Source organism: Cardiocondyla obscurior, unplaced genomic scaffold (genome assembly GCF_019399895.1).
Source record: "Cardiocondyla obscurior isolate alpha-2009 unplaced genomic scaffold, Cobs3.1 scaffold71_0_91097, whole genome shotgun sequence".
Lineage (NCBI taxonomy): Eukaryota > Metazoa > Arthropoda > Insecta > Hymenoptera > Formicidae > Cardiocondyla > Cardiocondyla obscurior.
The window spans coordinates 12,501-17,500 of NW_027228814.1; the positions used below are offsets into that span (position 1 = coordinate 12,501).

The following is a 5,000-nucleotide window of genomic DNA, read 5'->3' on the forward strand; positions in this document are numbered from 1 at the left end:
AGTTGCTGGATTCCATCAGGGTTTTACGAAGGCTCTCGCGCTCTCTGCGCGCGCTCTCTATACTCGCGGAACGGCGGCGTACTCTCGCGCCCCCGTTGGGCGTCGTCCGAAATAACGAGGTTTGAGGGTCGAACGAATGAACGACGACCGACCGAAAGATGCGATCGAGAATCGCAGAGAGACGCACGCACGCACACACGCACGGGAGGGAAGGACGTGCGCGGTGGTGATAAACGTGGCGAGCTCTTGCAAGGAGTTTATACGTTATACGTATATACGCGCCGAACGAAAAAGAGTAGATCTGCCTCGCGCGCGCCGCCGCCCGGAGTGAAACAAGCCGACAATTCGTTCGCGCTTGTACTCCCGGAAGGTGGCCTGTGTGCCGCTTGCGGCGCGCGCGGGATCCAAGGCTGATCCACGGAGAAGTAGTTCATAAGGAGCGCGGAGAACCGAGTTTGAGTTTTCCTCTCCTTCTTCGAATGAAGATCGGAGAGGAGAATAGAGGCCGCGAGATAATCGCGCGCCTCCTCGTTCTCCTTCTGCACAGAGCGCATATCGTCGCTTTACCGCCGCCAACGCAAAGGAAACTCGAGAGGAGGGATTTTAGAGATATATACGACGAAGCAAAGATACGAGAGAACCTGACCGTATTATAAGAGAGAGAGAGTGGTCGTCGCCGCTGCAGCTGCTGCCGGCCGCCGCCGCAGTCGCGTTGCCGACGCCACCACGACGCGCAAACCGGCCTCCGACGTTCGCGTCGGGCTGGCTGGCCAGTTGTCGTCGTGGTCGGTTGGTTGGCGCGCGCGGGCGCGCGGATCGCGGCGCGGTTGACGCAACGTCGACGAAAGACCACCACGCTCTCGCGGTTGTTCTCTCTGCCTCGTTCGTTTTCTCATTTTCCCTTCGTCTCTTCTTTCAAATATTTTGCGTGCACCGATCGCCCCCTGCGCAGCAAAAGTGTGTGCGAGGTGAGAGATCGCGCGCGGGTCGACCGCGCGTGTTCCCGAGTCCACGAAAGCGCTATGTATGGTAGCAGCTCTTGACCGGGGCACGCGGCGTAGTCTAACCAAGCGCTCGCGCGCGGCGTTTCGCCGCGTTGCGTTTCTCTTTTCTCTCGCGTCGTCGTCGTCGTCGTCTCGCCTTCTTCGTATTATATATATATAGTACAGCCTCACGACAATTTCTTTTGACGACCTCAGAGCAGGCGAGATCACCCGCTGAATTTAAGCATATTATTAAGCGGAGGAAAAGAAACTAACCAGGATTTCCTTAGTAGCGGCGAGCGAACAGGAAAGAGCCCAGCACCGAATCCCGCGGTTCCGCCGCAGGGAAATGTGGTGTTTGGGAGGGTCCGCTTATCCCGAGGTGCCGCGTCGCGTCCAAGTCCATCTTGAATGGGGCCACTTACCCGCAGAGGGTGCCAGGCCCGTAGCGACCGGTGCGCGTCTCGGGAGGATCTCTCCTTAGAGTCGGGTTGCTTGAGAGTGCAGCTCTAAGTGGGTGGTAAACTCCATCTAAGGCTAAATACGACCACGAGACCGATAGCGAACAAGTACCGTGAGGGAAAGTTGAAAAGAACTTTGAAGAGAGAGTTCAAGAGTACGTGAAACCGTTCAGGGGTAAACCTAAGAAACCCAAAAGATCGAACGGGAGATTCATCGTCAGCGACGCTGGCTTCGCGTCGGTGGGCGATGCCCGCGGGGCCTCACGGCTCGCGCGCGGGCGCTGCCGCGCGCCGATGTCCGGCGTTTTCGTCGTCGTGCACTTCTCCCCTAGTAGAACGTCGCGACCCGCTGGGTGTCGGTCTACGGCCCGGTGCGGTGTCTGACGCGTCGCCGGTAACACGGCACGCCGTCAAACCCTCGGTCGCCCGGCCGGCTGCCCGGCGGTACACGCAAGGTATCAGGCCGCAGCTCTCACACACGCGGAAGTGCGTCGAGGCCGTCGCAAGCGCGCGCCACGGTACACGGAGGCTTACGGACCTAGCGCCGTCACCGGTCCTGGCCCGCTGTTGGTCGTACGGTTAACCTTCGACAGGCCTGCAAACGTTCCCCGGGGCAACTCGGGGACCGATACCGGTCGGCGACGCTACTGCTTTGGGTACTCTTAGGACCCGTCTTGAAACACGGACCAAGGAGTCTAACATGTACGCGAGTCATTGGGATCAGCGATACCTAAAGGCGTAATGAAAGTGAAGGTCGGCCCTGGTTGTCGACCGAGGGAGGATGGGCCGCGTCGCGATGCGGCTCCGCACTCCCGGGGCGTCTCGTTCTCATTGCGAGAAGAGGCGCACCCAGAGCGTACACGTTGGGACCCGAAAGATGGTGAACTATGCCTGGTCAGGACGAAGTCAGGGGAAACCCTGATGGAGGTCCGTAGCGATTCTGACGTGCAAATCGATCGTCGGAACTGGGTATAGGGGCGAAAGACTAATCGAACCATCTAGTAGCTGGTTCCCTCCGAAGTTTCCCTCAGGATAGCTGGCACTCGGCCGTTCCGCACGGAACGCGCGCGAGTCTCATCTGGTAAAGCGAATGATTAGAGGCCTTGGGGCCGAAACGACCTCAACCTATTCTCAAACTTTAAATGGGTGAGATCTCTGGCTTTCTTGAACTATGAAGCCACGAGCATCTCGGATCAGAGTGCCAAGTGGGCCATTTTTGGTAAGCAGAACTGGCGCTGTGGGATGAACCAAACGCAGAGTTAAGGCGCCCAACTCGACGCTCATGGGACACCATGAAAGGCGTTGGTTGCTTAAGACAGCAGGACGGTGGCCATGGAAGTCGGAATCCGCTAAGGAGTGTGTAACAACTCACCTGCCGAAGCAACTAGCCCTGAAAATGGATGGCGCTGAAGCGTCGAGCCTATACTCTGCCGTCAGCGGCAAGTGGGGCGGCCGTGGGCAGGGCGTGGGTAACTCCTCGCCCGGAGCTTACAGGCCGCCACGAAGCCCTGACGAGTAGGAGGGTCGCGACGGTGTGCGCAGAAGGGTCTGGGCGCGAGCCTGCCTGGAGCCGCCGTCGGTGCAGATCTTGGTGGTAGTAGCAAATACTCCAGCGAGGCCCTGGAGGACTGACGTGGAGAAGGGTTTCGTGTGAACAGCCGTTGCACACGAGTCAGTCGATCCTAAGCCCTAGGAGAAATCCTATGTCAATGACGGCGTACGATACTCTCGTTGTCGCAGAAAAGTCTCGCGCACACAAAAAGCGCGCGCACACGCGAGTGTGCCGTCGCGCGCGGTGAGTGAACTTTTGACACACGCCCGTCGGGCGAAAGGGAATCCGGTTCCTATTCCGGAACCCGGCAGCGGAACCGCATACAATTCGGGCCCTCGTAAGAGTGTTCGTCGGGGTAACCCAAAATGACCTGGAGACGCCGTCGGGAGATCCGGGAAGAGTTTTCTTTTCTGTATAAGCGTTCGAGTTCCCTGGAAACCTCTAGCAGGGAGATAGGGTTTGGAACGCGAAGAGCACCGCAGTTGCGGCGGTGTCCGGATCTTCCCCTCGGACCTTGAAAATCCAGGAGAGGGCCACGTGGAGGTGTCGCGCCGGTTCGTACCCATATCCGCAGCAGGTCTCCAAGGTAAAGAGCCTCTAGTCGATAGACTAATGTAGGTAAGGGAAGTCGGCAAATTGGATCCGTAACTTCGGAATAAGGATTGGCTCTGAGGAGCGGGGCGTGTCGGGCTTGGTCGGGAAGCGGGTCTGGCTGACGTGCCGGGCCTGGGCGAGGTGAACTATCGGCGTTCTCGCGCCGGTTCAGGGATCCGAGCTCGGTCCCGTGCCTTGGCCTCCCGCGGATCTTCCTTGCTGCGAGGCTTCCGTGGCGGCGCGAGCCGTCGTGGTCGTCCTCTTCGGCCGCCATTCAACGCTCAGCTCAGAACTGGCACGGACTAGGGGAATCCGACTGTCTAATTAAAACAAAGCATTGCGATGGCCCTCGCGGGTGTTGACGCAATGTGATTTCTGCCCAGTGCTCTGAATGTCAACGTGAAGAAATTCAAGCAAGCGCGGGTAAACGGCGGGAGTAACTATGACTCTCTTAAGGCGAGTCAGTGGTCGTGGTTACTAGACCCTGGATTCGTAATCTGGAGACCCGAGTTCGGGTCCCGCCAGGGTGGCGGTATACCCGAGGTGTTTTTCTCGGTGATCTGGATGCGGATTCGGGGAAAGGGACGCCATGGCTGCAGGATGCGCCCCTCTTCGGAATTTTCGGAGGGGGCCATCAAGTCGAACCTCCCCCTAATGAAAAAATTAGGGGCTCGCCACCTGACTATCCTGCCTAGGCAGTGAGATGTCAGGTGAGAGGGGGATCTCGGCGCCACCGAGCCTTGGGGTTGCCAGCCCCTCCGCTCGTATTAGTTGGCCCTGCAAACACACGAAACCAAGCCTCGGATGAACGTGAGGGGCCCACTGGCCTCCTCACACCAACTGACCAGGAAAGTGGACCACTGGCCGGCTACAGATGTGGATTCCCCGGATGCAACCGAACATTTCAAACCACTAGAGGAAGAGGAGTACACGAACAACGTACTCACAAAGACTGGTACGACTCGAGAGCAATCCCGACAGGAGACAAGACCAGATGGACGCATGAAGAATCAGTACTAATGGCAAGACGAGAAGCACAACTGACCATAGAAGAACAACCAAGATTCATGAATCAAGAACTCCAACAATACTTTCCTCAGAGAACAATCGAAGCTATCAAAGGAAAAAGGAAACAACAAGAGTACAAAACAATGGTACTAAACTTGATAGCTGAGATGACCAACCAAGCAGAGGAGACCCTAGAAGAAGATGAAGAAGAAAATGAAAATGACGAACTGGGGAATAAAATCCTAGATTTCCTAGAGTCATTCAGAACACCAAGAGCAGAAGACTTTAAAGAAAAGAAGCTACATAAAATTGCAATGGAAGCCCGAACAGCTGGCAAAGAAGTCACAACACAAAAAGTAGCACTATATCTAAAAGAGATCTTTCCACCACCGCCAAATCAAA

The 5,000-nt window shown here is 56.9% G+C and overlaps 1 pseudogene; it reads left to right on the forward strand.

Moving 5' to 3' along the window:
• The first annotated feature begins 1,190 nt into the window (after nt 1-1,190).
• The window catches only part of LOC139112940 (large subunit ribosomal RNA), a 7,614-nt pseudogene continuing 3,804 nt past the window's right edge, over nt 1,191-5,000 (forward strand).